Consider the following 13,633-nt stretch of genomic DNA (forward strand, 5'->3'; position numbering starts at 1 on the left):
TCACTACTTCCATCTTTCTGTGTATTGTGAAACATTATATAATGTAAATTTCATGGAAATCTAGATTAAAATACATAAACCTTCTCATTAACCTTTAAATTTTGTATCATGTGCAATGTGATTCCTGCATCTTCAAAATATTTGCTGAATAACTGAAATTTTGTTTTTGTTATTGGCCATAACTTTTAGGGAAAAAAATCTCTTTGATAATGTGATTAGGGAAAATCACCAGTTGCTTTTTCTTTCTCAAATGCAGACTTAATAGACACCTATTTATATATAGTTAGAGTAACTGTGATGTCACTGTATACCACAAAAAATGTGATTTATAACTATTGCCATAAAGTCACAGTAATGGTAAGATTTAAAAAAAAAATAGGGCAATGGGGCATGAAAAGAAAATAAAGACACACTCATGAGAAAATAAGAAATAAAACTGTCCTGATTCACTGACAGCATGATTTTCTGCATTAAAAATAAAAAAGATTCTACTGAAAAAAAATTAGTGAGTTCATCAAGGTCATAGGACACAAAGTAAATATTTAAAATTCTGTAATACTCCTACTTACTATCAATGAATATGTTGACACCTAAATGAAAAATACAACATCATTACAACTGCTCAAAAACAATTAAATATTTACATAAGCATCTAATAAAGCATGTATATGACTCATGCCAAAAACTCCACAACACTGATGAAAGAAATCAAAGAAGATCTGAATAAACTGAGAGGCACCCCATTCATGAAGATTCCATTCAGGAACGATGTCAGTTCTTCTTAATTGAAATACAGATTTAACGCAGCACCAATCAAAACTCCAACAAGAGGTTTTCAAATATAAACAAGCTTATTCTAAAATTTATTTTTCATATAGGAAAATAGCAAAGGGTCTAGAATGTCTAAAATATTTAGGAAAAGGAAGAATAAAATGAAAGGAAGCAGTCCACCCAATTAAAAGATTTACTTAAGGGCTACAGTCACCAAGACCAGTGATAGGACACAACATGTGTTGTAATTTTTATTGTTAGGGTTTCCATTTTTTTAGGTCTTTCTCTGAAGGATGGCCTTAAGACAAAATAGCCTCTCTCTAGGGGAGCCCTGAGAAAGGGAAAGGTAGATTTGGGTGGGTAGGTCAGATGAGACAGGAAAACCAAAAAGCAGAAGATCAAAATGTAAAAATTATTACTCGCAGGTCCAAGAGTTAGGAGTGCTGGAGGTCTACGGCAAATCTAGAAATGGGGGGCGGGGCGTGGGACTGTACTTTTGGTCACACTTGGGTATCATGCCTCAGGCATTGCCTTGGGGGCTGTTGATTAGCTAATTTAAAGAAAACTGGGTTTGTGTTCAGTAAGATGAGGAGCAAGCAGGCTGTACTGCAAACTCCCAAACAAGAAGGGGAAGTTTTAGCAAGGCTAAAGGTACAAGTGGGTTTCCAACAACTTAACTTCATGGCCTAAAAGTTGAATCTGAGTCAGCAACTGTCTTAGATAAACTTATGACAACACAGATTAATGAATTCAAACAAAAGACCCAGAAATAGATGCCCCCACATATGCCAAACTGATATTTTTACAAAAGTGCCAAAACACCTCAGTGTTAGAAAATCTGTTCAACAAATGGTGCTGGAGTCACTGGACATTCCATAGACAGAAAAAACAAACAAACTTCAGCTAGGTCTCACATCTCAGGCAAAAACTAACTCAAAATGGGTCACAGGCAAAAATATAAAAGATTAAACTACAAAGTTTTTAGAAATAAATAAATATTCAAGATCTTAGGCCAGTATGCAATGAGTCTCAAGCTTGACACTAAAAGCACAATCCAAAAAGGTAATTTTTATAAATTGGACTTCACCAAAATTAAAATATTTTGCTCTGTAAAAGACTTGATTAAGAAGACAAAAAGACAAGCTACAGGCTGGGAGAAAATATCTGCCAATAACATTCCCAGCAAAGTACAAATATACCAAATATATAAATAGCTTGTAAAATTCAATGGTCAAAATAATTAGAAAATGAGCAAAGACATAAAGAGACATTTCTCTGAGGAAGATATATTAGATGACAAATAAGCATGTGCAAACATTCTACATCATGAGCCTCTATAGGGAAATGTAAAAAAAAAATGAAAGAGAATACTAGGCAATTATTATATGTTATGTTCGGTTTATAGAAGTATTGGAGTATGCTCTGATTTTTTTTTGATAACACACCCTGAATAATCAAAATAAATTGTCATGATGTTGGCATTATGTTAAAAAAAAACTAAGATGAGTTATCACTGTGCATCTATCAGAAGGGCTGAGATACAGACACCAGCAAATGCTGACCAGGATGCCAAAAGACCAATCAGTCAAACATTACCAATGGGAATGTCAAGTGATACAACCACTCAGGTAAGCAGTTTGGCAGTTTCTTAAAAAGTAAAATTGTAGGACCATGTCAATGTCAATATTTTAGAAGATGGCACATTAGAAGCACCCAGGCAGTTATTCATCTGACAGAAGATTAATATCCTGAACATGTAAAGATCTCAATAAATTTAATACCAATAGAACAAGTATTCCAGCCAACAAATGGGCAAATGAGTTGAACAGACACTTCTCAAAAGAAAAATGATGTCAGTCATTTCCAAGCAAATAGATGGAACTGGAGATCACCATGTGAAGAAAGGGAGACTCAGAAATATAAGAATTACATGTTTTCGCTCATAGTTAGTTGGAATCTAGAGAAAGAGAAAAAAAGGCAACATGAATGTAGTAGGGGGACTATTCGGGAAGGAGAAGGAGGCGGATAAAAAAGGGTAATAGGGAGGGTGGATACTTTCAAAGCACATTAGATGCGTGTATGGAAATTTCACAATGAAACTCATTATTTTGTACAATTAACATGTGCTGATAATTATAATTAAAAATGTCAATTAAAAAAGGAAAATGAAAATTGTGAGCTGGGGGTGTAGATCAGTGGTATAGCTTGTACTCAGCATTGTCAAAGCCCTGGGTTCATTCCTGCAGCTTCTTCACACAAGTCAGCACCTGCTTGTGCCCCCTCCTGACATTTGCCTACTTCCTGCTGCTTTCTCTGGGACACTGCAGGCCCTGCTCACCCAAAGGTCCCTTTCCTAGTCATGCATTCCTCATCCAATTCTTCTGAACACATTCTAAATCTTCCTGTTCCAATGGGCCCTCACCTCTCTGAAGCAACTCATCCTCTGGGGAACCCCAACCCTTGAACTGTCTCTTAGGGACCCAATTCCCCAACCCATGGCCTGTCTTCTGGGGGGATTCCAACATCTTAGCACATAGTCCATCCTCCATGGGGACCCTTCCGTCACCTCAGTCCATAGACCCACAGTCCTTAGATCCACAGTCTGGGCCCAGCTTTGTTCCCTTGGCCTCATGTGCCTGACCTGTAAGGACATCTAAGAATTCACTCCTGAGGACTGTGCAGAGGAGAACCTGGTCTTTGCACATGGGGACAGCCCACTTCAGACTGACCACAGACTGCAACAGATACCTGCAATCAAGAGAAGGACCCGAGGGTCACTGTGCTCCCAAATAGGTCCAGGGCACCCTCCTGAGCCTGGCTTAGCCAAGACCACCTTCTGAACAAGAATCACACCAGAATGACCAAGTCGTTACCAAATTTTAGGGAAAAAAAAATTAAAAATTGTGACTTTTCAAAAAGAAAGCAATAGATGGCTTAGACCCAGTAGAATCATCCAGCCTTCACATTTGACTTGAATTGTCCATCTTGGCTGCTGTCCACCCTTCTTCTAGCTCTGCTTTCTTCTCCACCAGTCTTGTAGCAGTCTCTGCTTTCTTCCTACCTCCCTCCAGACCTTGGCCCCTCTTGCAGGTCCTTCTGCTGCCTTTGTCTCTCCCAACCCCTCCACACCCTGCCCCAGGCAGTGCTGTTCAGCTGTTTACGCTCCTCCTGCAGATGTGCCCAGGGCATGGTGGAGAGGCCTGATGGAAACATAGTGCTGAGTGCAAGTGTGGACAGAAACAAAGACACAGCAATGGGGACACTGGGCAGAGCCCTGATGTCTGCCACTGCTGGAAAAGGATCTGATGCTACTTTTGGGCTTCTCCATCTGGTGAGCAGCCATCCTTGGCTGTTCTGTTGGATGAGAATGACCCAACAACTGAGGTGTTAAAAAAAAAGAAAAGGCTCAATAAAAAGCTGTGCTTTCAGATGCTCAAAACAGGCCTGAACACCCTGAGTCCTGCCCAAGGCCTGCACATCCCAACTCCTTTCCAAGGCCTGGGCAGCCCCAGCTCTTCCTAATGGCACTGAAAGAATTAAGCTAGGGTTTCTGGACATGGTGGGGTTATTGGCATTTATGGAACATCTATTTAGGAGGCATGAGGAACAGGAAGCAGAAGGGTAAGGAGGGGGTCCAAGGAACTGCCCTTGTTGTTCCAGCCCAACAAGGCCACACCTAAACAATCTTCTCCTTGGTGCTCTTGCCAAGTACCCAAACTGATGAATGCAAGACTGGCATTTGACTTTACAGAAGCAGCAACATAATCATGTGGAAAGTAAGTTCTTCATAAATGTTAAGATTACTTTTCTTTAAGTTCTTTAGTCATTTGACTTAATACAATAATGAAGAGAGAAGGAACGAGTATATAGACTGCTGCAAACTTTGTTGTTAAAAAGAAATCCCTCCAGCCAATTCGCTCCTTCTGTGAACAAAATCTTATGTCCTAAGAAAACATGTTCCCTTCCACATACATCACTGCTCAGTCCCAAAGCTTACCTCTCTGTGTGGAATTGCCCAGGTAGCTCAGTGTGCAGGGCAGTTCCTGGGTCTCAGAGGGCATGGCTATGTTCTCAGGTGTGTGTCTGTGTCCCTTGCACACCTGGGTGCGTTCGATGCACACTTTCCAGTTCAAGAAGCCCTCATAGTAGTCAAGTGAAGCCCTGGGGTGAATAGGTCCAAGGAGGCCTGCCCAGGAGTCAGTCTCCTCCTCAGGCTGTCCTGGGCAGAGACACCAGCATCCCACAGAGGGCAGCAGAGGCTCGGCAGTTCCACTGTCCCATTACAGGCCAGGATCCAGACCATGGGTCTGATCATTTTCCCCTCCAGATGGATTTTGCTACATGTTAACTTGGTTAAAAGTTTCTAGACAATTTGACCAAAGAGCATGGTTTCTTAAACCCTTACATAATTCCTATTTTAAACAGCCTCCTTCAAGCCTGGGAGGAGAACTGCTCGACCAGCGTTGACCCTTCGCTCTATGCCTAGGGCCAGAGGGGTACTTTGATGTAGGAAGCACTCACCTGGCCTCTAGGGACAGTGGCAGTGCACCTCTGTGGGGAAGAAAGGGACTGGCACGTTCGAATGCACAGCTTAGGAGGGTCTTGACCACTCGGCCTCGCTGCCAACTGTCTCTTGGACTGGCCTCTTCAATGAGCTTCCAAGTGCAGACGAGGCCTTTCTGCTACCCCAGCTTTTGGCAGGGGAATCCCTCCCCACTATCATTATCCTGGAATTACTTGGTCCACCCTGATGCCGTGCACATGGGCCACAGTCTAAAACAAGCCAGCTTTCTGAAGGTGGCAGGTGGGGCGGCACCACACCAATTCTAGGAAGTGCCTTTGCACACTCTCTAGACAGGCAATGAGAAACAATGACAGAATTAGTAATCGAACCTGGACAGAGAAAGAGGGAGGGATAGGGAACACAACAACCAAGAAATTGTAGAGGTGGATGCAGCTGGCTGATCATAGGAGCATTCAGAGATCAGGACTGCGAAGGCTATTTCCAAGGGAATTGGAAAACGGGCAACTTCTCTACTCCAGTTCCACTTTTCCTTCCTCCCACCTTTCTGGCATCTCTGTCTGGTATCTCTTGTCTCTTTCCAGGCCAACCTTCCCCATCTCCAGTTCAAAACAAAATAAAACCTTCTTTTCTTCCCTCTCCCAAGAGGCCTTATCCTCACGTCACAGGGCAACCCCTACTCCAAGCTCTCTTCAGCAGCCAAGACCACTAGGTCCAGAAACCCTCTTGTCTCTATGGACTCAAAGGTGCCCAAAGGACCCAAAGTTTGAAGTCATTCCTAGATCTTTTCTGGGACCCCCACAACTGATCACACCATCAGTGCGCACCATTAACCAACTGAGAGTACTCCCCCCGTGAGTCACCTTTCCCCTGCAAACTCATCACCTGCAAGTGCCTCCCTGCATTGGCCAGACAGGGCACCTCTCAGCAGGGAGACTCAACAGGGGCTTTCTTGAACACTTTAGTTGCTCCCCACCACCGAGCCCACAGTGATCTTTCCAAAATGTACATCTGATCATGTGGCTTCCAGCTTAAAACTTTCCCTGTCACCTGCCACTCCTATATAGAAACAAAGAGCCAGGTGTCCCAGGTCAGGGCACTGCTGGGTCTCTAGGGGCAGTCAGGGTCTCCCTCTTCCCAGTAATTCCTGATGCCTTCAGACCTCAGCTAACTCCAGAGAAGTCATCCTTTCTCAAAGAACAAGAACAATATTGATACTTTTTTTTTTAATCAGTGCAATAAAACTTTAGGAAACTCTGCTCCTAAACCATCCCCACACCTGATGTGAACAACTGCATTCAAGTGTTTGTAAACTCAATTTGCAATAACAAATAGTTTTCATGCAATCCTTTAGAGCATACCCAAACCTCTCTCCTCTGTTTTCAGATTGAATCCTCACTAGTTTTTAAGTGAGAGTTAGTACTGCCAGATGCTTTCTAGCTCCCAGGCACTCCAACACCAGCAGCCCCTGCTCTGCACAGTTCAGGTCTCCCAACAAACAAACCTCAGGGAATGGCAATTCCTTGATGGCTAGGTAGAACATCAGTTGCCTATAACTACTAATGGCATAAATCCATGCTATTGCTCTCAGTTAGTGCTTCTCACAAAGTCTTATGCATGTTGAAGTCCCCTGGGAAGCTAGCTATACAGCAAGAGGTGGAAAGGTTCTGGGGCTCTTGATTCTGCTGGGAGCAGGGGATGAGGTTGCAGGGTAGGAGCATCTGCCCTTGTCCTGAGTCTCCTCTCCTGGTCTTGGTCTATAAACACAGAATGCCCACACATGCAGACCCCTGTACTTAACATCCATGTCCTTGAAAAGAGCTGGCTACATTAAAGCCCATTTATTTCTCTGTGTGTGACCAGAGGAAAAAGAAGCAGCTTTGAGGGATTTAATGTTTTCACTCCAGTGCATTCCATTCCCAAGAAACGCCTGACTGCCGGGCTCAGGCCACCCTGGAGTTCAAGTGGAACATTTACTGTCTGAACACTTCCAAACTCCCCTCCTCAGTACCCTTGATCCAGCCTCCCAAGTGAGCCGGAGGTCTCAAACGCGGATGCGAGACTCCCGGTTAAATTCAGAAATGCTGTGTGTTAGCATCAGCTACCCCACCGAATAATATTTGCACATTTCCCCTTAGAGGAACTTGCCTTGCTTCAAAAAGCAATGACTCCACACTCCACTTCTTTAAACGCCTGCCTGCTCCCCGGAATAGGCTGGCTCATCACCTCCTCAATCCCATCTAGTAAAAGCACTTGGATTTACCTGCAAACTTGTTAATCTTTCTCCAAGAGCCAAGTTTAATGTCCAAACCGATGGCTCTGAAAGGTGAAGGAAGAACAATCCTGGGGACAGACGGGAACTCTTCAAAGGCTGCCGCAGCCCTGGAGAAGGGGCGGGAGTGTTGCCCCTCCCTTTGGGCCCCCGGCGGCCACGCCCACAGACCTCACTGCCGGCTGCGGCTCCCCGACCTGGGGTGGCCAGGCCGGACTAGGCTTGGAGCAGAATCCAAGGGCTGCAAGAGAATGCTCCTTTGGTGGGAAAGGGTCGTTGCAGAAAGGGACCTCTTCCGCGCTTCTCTGAAAGCTAGCTCCGCTCTGCATGCTCTGTACTTCACAAGAAGTGGTTCAGGGCTAGCTGCAGGTTTTCTCTACCAGGAAGAGTTGGGAAAAAGTAAATTGAGTGAATATTCTGGTCTGTATTTTAAGAGTTCTTTGCTAAAGTTGATTAACTTGGCCACTTTCCTGTTTTCTCCTTGTCTTGCTCCATTGAAGCCCAAGGCTGTAGCCATGATTATGCTTGTGGAAAGCTCTCTCACACCACGTACACACACACACACACACACACACACACACACACACACACGAATACACACACATAGACACACCGACCCCACACAGAGATGCACAAGATAAAAAGACACAGGAACACACACACACACATAGGTACAGATTTTTTTAAATCCCATAGAGAGGTGCATAAACCACACAAACTACACACACACATACATCCACACACAGGCTCATAAACTATGTTCAGAAACAGGTATGCACATATCACAGACACCACACACAAACTACACACTGACCCACAAACACAAAAATACAGAGAGACAGATAAACTACACAGGGAGGTCATGTTTTCACAAAGAACAATATTGACACTTGCTTTTTGTCAATGCTTGCTTTTGTCCCCTGCTTTTTAACCTCAGACAAACACACAGACAGAAAGTGGAAAGAGGGCCCAGAGCACAAATATGGAAGTACCTTGAGTGGACAGAAATTCCTGGCTGACACCACCCTTATAGGATGGTGTGCACATGTGACCATGCAGGCAGATGTGTCAAAAAAAAAAAGAGTTGTAAATATCTGCAGCACAAATGTGGCCAAGAGTGGGACTGCTTAGCCTCACAGTTAACTGGTACTTACATAGCTGCCAAATGTTGGCAGTAGGATCAGTCTTATCCCCAGCCCTAAGGATGGGGCCTGTGTAGCCTTATCTTGGAGGAAATCCCACTCCCCAACCATTAACTGGCTCAGATAATCACATCTACATGTCCCAAACCAAAGGGCTAGGACCTCTGGGGCCAGCTGTGAGGGTGACGAAGGCACCATGGAGCTGGACAGAGTCCTGAAGACCAGGTTCCTGTAACCAAGCCAAACAATGAACTGTTTACCTCTGAGTTTGTAACTTGTCACCAATCAATCTTTTTGGTTGTTAAAGCCAGATCCAGAAGGGGTTTCTTTTCATGGCACCTGAGAGTGAGCACTGGATGCAGATGGTGTCATTCTAAGCCAGCCTTGGCATAACTCAGGAGTGGCCTAGTATCTTGAGGGGGGTCTGGATTTCTTCAGTCAGAAGTCCTTGGTACTGCTCTCAGGAATCTCAGGTTTCTCCTGAGCTGGGCAGGAGGATTTGGGTTCAAAACAAAATTGGACCATAGATCTATATCTTCTTTGGATGGCTCAAAAGAAATTACAAAATAAAGGCTCCCTGCATGTTCCTGGCAAGCAGCCTCATCACTGAAATCTAACATGAAGGCCAAAGGTGGCTAGTACAGACTAATCATATGTATAAATTTCAGTGTATCTGTTATAGAATCCGTTTGCTTATATTTTATGCAGCAGTGGGCTTTATGTAGATGTGTTTGCATATTTTATGTTTGTGGGAGACTCTGTGAAGGCACCCCTTGCCTCTCACCCTTGTCAGACAGGGGGGACCCCAGATACCACCACTGGCATCCACCCATGGTTGGCATTGATGTCTGAGTGGAGAGTTCACAGCAGGTGAGGTCCATAGCTGCTCCTGCACAGGGAACTTTCCAAGGGACCACAGTGACATCAAAAGGCCTGTGACCACCGTGACACGATGTCAAGACCAGGTGTAGGAGAACTCTGGTACTAGTGGGAGAGTTTACAGTGTGTGGCACTGTGTCACAGCAGAGCTCAGCCCTCCCCAGTCCTTTCCTACAGCTCTGCAAAGAGTGGACACTATCCTAGTAGCGCCCTGGGGAGCTGAGGGCCATACAGCCCACAGGAAGGGGTGCCTAAGTCACTGAGATGCCTACTGCATGTGGACATCATTTCTGCAAGCAGAGATGACTGAGGACAGGTCAAGGAGCCCACAGCCAGGGAAAGACCCCTGTGACTTCCTCAGGAGCAGTCTCTGGCTACCTGACTTCCTGACCACCAGCCCTGCTTCCCCCCACCCCCACCCAGGCACATTGATGTAAGGCTATCATCAGGACAACCACCGTCACCCCATGGACCTCCTCCTGACCAGCAGAGGGCAAAGTTCACCAATGGCGGCCCTGTGGTCAGAAGTACGTAGGGCTGATTTCCAGGAGAAGCTAGTGACTCTTGCACCTCATTTCCTGCAGCACCCCATGAAAGGAGTCAGGACCCTGCACCCCTGAACAACCCAGGCTTTATCCAACAGGTAGGATCCTAGTGATAAAAGATACACAATAGCAGAGATCATGGCTGTAAAGCCTTTCTAGAAAACAAAAAGTGATTTATCAAGCTTATGTTAATGCCCAAACATTAGCTTACCAAGAAGAACTGTGAGGGATCACAAGACCCCGAGCCACACAGCAGATTTAAACTCTGAGGAATCACATGCTCACGTGTCTCCCAGCTGCCTTGGTGAGTTAATCCTTGTGGAGGAGTAGCCCAGACCCAGGTGACACTGCAGCTAAACGTGGGAAGAGAGTGGTGTGTGAGGTGGGTGCCCAGGGAACGGCAGAGCAATTCATAGGGGATTTCATGATAAACTTCAACATCTCAACATTTCCAAAACTAATGGCATTCCCCAAACTTCTTTCTCTCCCTAAAATGAAGACATTTTTGCAAGTCAAGATAGCTTCTATCACATGGATTTAGGAAGCTTTTTCGATTCTAGTTAAACCCGAGCGTGAGTCCTTGAAGACTAAGACTGGCAGTGGTGACCAAAGGCTGAGCAGTTTCTTCATCCAGGCAGATCACTCTTTGGAGAGAATGCTGTGAGGCTAGGTACAGTGGGTACGGTACCCTCTTGCTCAAAAAGCCATTTATAGATGTTGAGGATCCAGATTTGGTCCCAGCTCAGGCCATGCCAAGTGCCTTTCAGAGACAACAGAGCCAAAGACTAATTCTGGGGTCTTGGATCAAATCTCAAGCAGAAGAAGGGCCACTTCTACCCGACCCCCATCCTACACTCCTCTACAACAGGACCTGTTGAGCAGCTGCCTGTGCAGGTCTGGTCCAGGACTGAGACTGGTGTGAAGAGTGGAGCTTATACACTTCAGCTCAGAAGGACAGATAAGTAGCATTCAGCATACAGAAAGGATAAACCACAGAGCCAAGCCAGAGCCACATGGGCTGTGATCGAACATGAGCAGGGGACTCTGCTGAAGACAGGAAGGAGCAGAAGGCATAGCCACTTGAGCAAGTCCTGCAGGAGGGAAGGCAAAAGTTGTCCTCAGGGACAGTATAGGTACACTCTATGCAGGGAAACCAGGAATTTTTGTCTGGAATTCTAACAACCCTTGCTATGCTTTGGCACTGTAATGGTTTGGATGTGGTTTGTCCCCCAAGGGTTCATGTGCTGGAAGCTTGGACCTCAATATGGCCACATTGGGAAGGTGGGAACTAAGAGGTGGGACCTAGTGGAGGCTCTTGGGTCACAGGTTCATGCCCTCGGAAGAGATTTAGGAACACTTCTGTGACCCCAAATTAGTTCTTTTGAAAGGGTTCTTAGAAAAGAACAAGCTTGGCCACGCCCAGTCTCTTGGCTGCTATCTTGCCACGAGAGTTGTCTCTCTGATTCTGCTCCTGCCATTGTGATGCCATCTGCCATCAGATCCTCACTATACCTGAGCTGATGCCAGTAGCATGGTCCTGAACCTCCAGAACTGAGAACTAAATAAGCCTCTTTTCTTTTCAGTTATTCAGCCTTTGGCATTTTGTTACAGTAACAGAGAATAGATTAGTATAAGCACCCTGTGACGTTCTTGTTAAATCTAAGGAGATTGCAGCTTTATACACATTCTAAATATGTCCATCATCATTTTTATCAGTAAAAAAGCAAACATGATGCATCAAATCAATTAGTCCACAATTCAAAATATTGGTGGAACCTCCCAAAATTAAGGGGTCTTAATGGGTGTAACTGAAGTGTTCCATTGTTCCCATGGGTGGATTCATTTTCCATACAATTGAATAGGTTCTGCTGCACAAATCTTGATCTGCTAAGGTGAGATTTAGGCTTCATTACTTGAAGGAGGCTAAAAAGTTAAACTAAAGATAACATGTTACTGTCCTAGAATCCTCTTGGGCAAAAATGAAGTTGTGACTATGAAAAACAAAGCCCCCACACTTTTTAAAAATGTGAATAGCATGATGTAAGAGAATGAAATAAATAAACCTTTTTTTTGTTTAAGTTTAAAAAAAAAGTGGGGGCGGTCAAGTTTGTCTCAGGCAATTGCCAGTCTGTCTCAGGCTTCTAACCATGAAAAAAAAGTGGAGCTCCACCTCTTGTAGTAGAGGCCTGCTTGTTCCAGATCTGTGCCCCACACAGCCACACACTCTGCTGTGGTTCTGCACATCTCTAGAGAAGCAGTTTTAGTCTTGGAAATCTTCTGGACTCTTAAAAGCTCTCTCAGATCCTCAATTTTTATCTGGGTTATAAGTCTCAATAGTTACCACGTGGAAAATTAAAACTGAAAAGTTTTCAAGTATTAAAATATTTTAAAATATATTTTATGGTAGAAGGACATGAAGAAAATCTGGCTTCATGCAGACATGTAAGTGGGGAGAGAGGACCTGCTGGACACCCTGCAAGGAAACCCCAGGCATCAAGGATGATGGAATGTGATGGACATCATTATCCAAAGTACATGTACGAAGACATGAATTGGGTGTCAACCTACTTTATATACAGAGATATGAAAATTGTGGTATATATGTGTAATAAGAATTGTAATGCAAAAAGACCGAAGTACATGTATAAAAACTTGAATTGGCATGAACACACTTTATATACAAAGATAAGAAAAATTGTGCTCTATATGTGTAATAAGAATTGTAATGCATTCTGCTGTCATGTATTTAAAGAAATAAAATCAATTAATTAAAAAAAAAAACAGGCATCATCAGACAAGACTTTGAGAACCACTGTTCTAGAGATAGAATACATCTGCCAGTCCACTGATTTGAGGGTTGGTTGCATGACTGGCTATGGCCAACGGTGTGGGTGGAGGTGACAGCACAGTCGGCCCTCTTGTACCTGTATCACGATGAGACACACCCAGAGGTATGTGAGGCAGAGCCCCAGTGGAACTGTAATCCAGAGCCATCCCGCCAAGGTCAGCCAATCTGGGTGGATAAAAAATACTGCTTTTTAAATACCACTGACTTTGGGGGTATTTTTGTTATGCAACACATGTTGACTAACAACAAAAAGAGCTGATGATTTAAAAAAAAAAAAAAAAAAACACACAGCACATGAAAATTTTAGCCAAGCTGAAAACAGACTGATCCTGGCATTCCCCAATTTGATCATGGATAAGTTCCCAGAAAAAAACTTTCCATGTTTGGCTCTCTTATGCCAGTGCCAAACATTCTATCCCTCAATAGAGAAATCTCAACATGAAATACAAACTTTTGCATCAACCAACACCAGTGACTTCAAGTTCTAGTACACTAGACCCACTCCTATTCTCTGTCCTTACCTTTGCAGAGAGCTTCCCAAACATAAGCAGCTCAAACCCAATTCCATGGCCAACTAGTCCAGGGACATCCCTGGCCCAAGCCAATGGGAACAGGAACAAGGACTGTGAAGATGGCCAGAGCTGGGCAGGAGAT

The 13,633-nt window shown here is 44.2% G+C and overlaps 1 protein-coding gene across 1 annotated transcript in view; it reads right to left on the bottom strand.

Moving 5' to 3' along the window:
• OCA2 (OCA2 melanosomal transmembrane protein) overlaps nt 1-7,620 on the bottom strand; it is a gene marked incomplete at its 3' end in the record, with an annotated part of 367,555 nt that extends 359,935 nt beyond the window's left edge. The window contains exon 1 of the mRNA XM_081289957.1: nt 7,557-7,620. The remainder of the gene's footprint in view (nt 1-7,556) is intronic.
• Between the last annotated feature and the right edge of the window lie 6,013 nt (nt 7,621-13,633).

This window comes from Spermophilus citellus (assembly GCF_964194105.1).
Source record: "Spermophilus citellus genome assembly, chromosome: 4".
Lineage (NCBI taxonomy): Eukaryota > Metazoa > Chordata > Mammalia > Rodentia > Sciuridae > Spermophilus > Spermophilus citellus.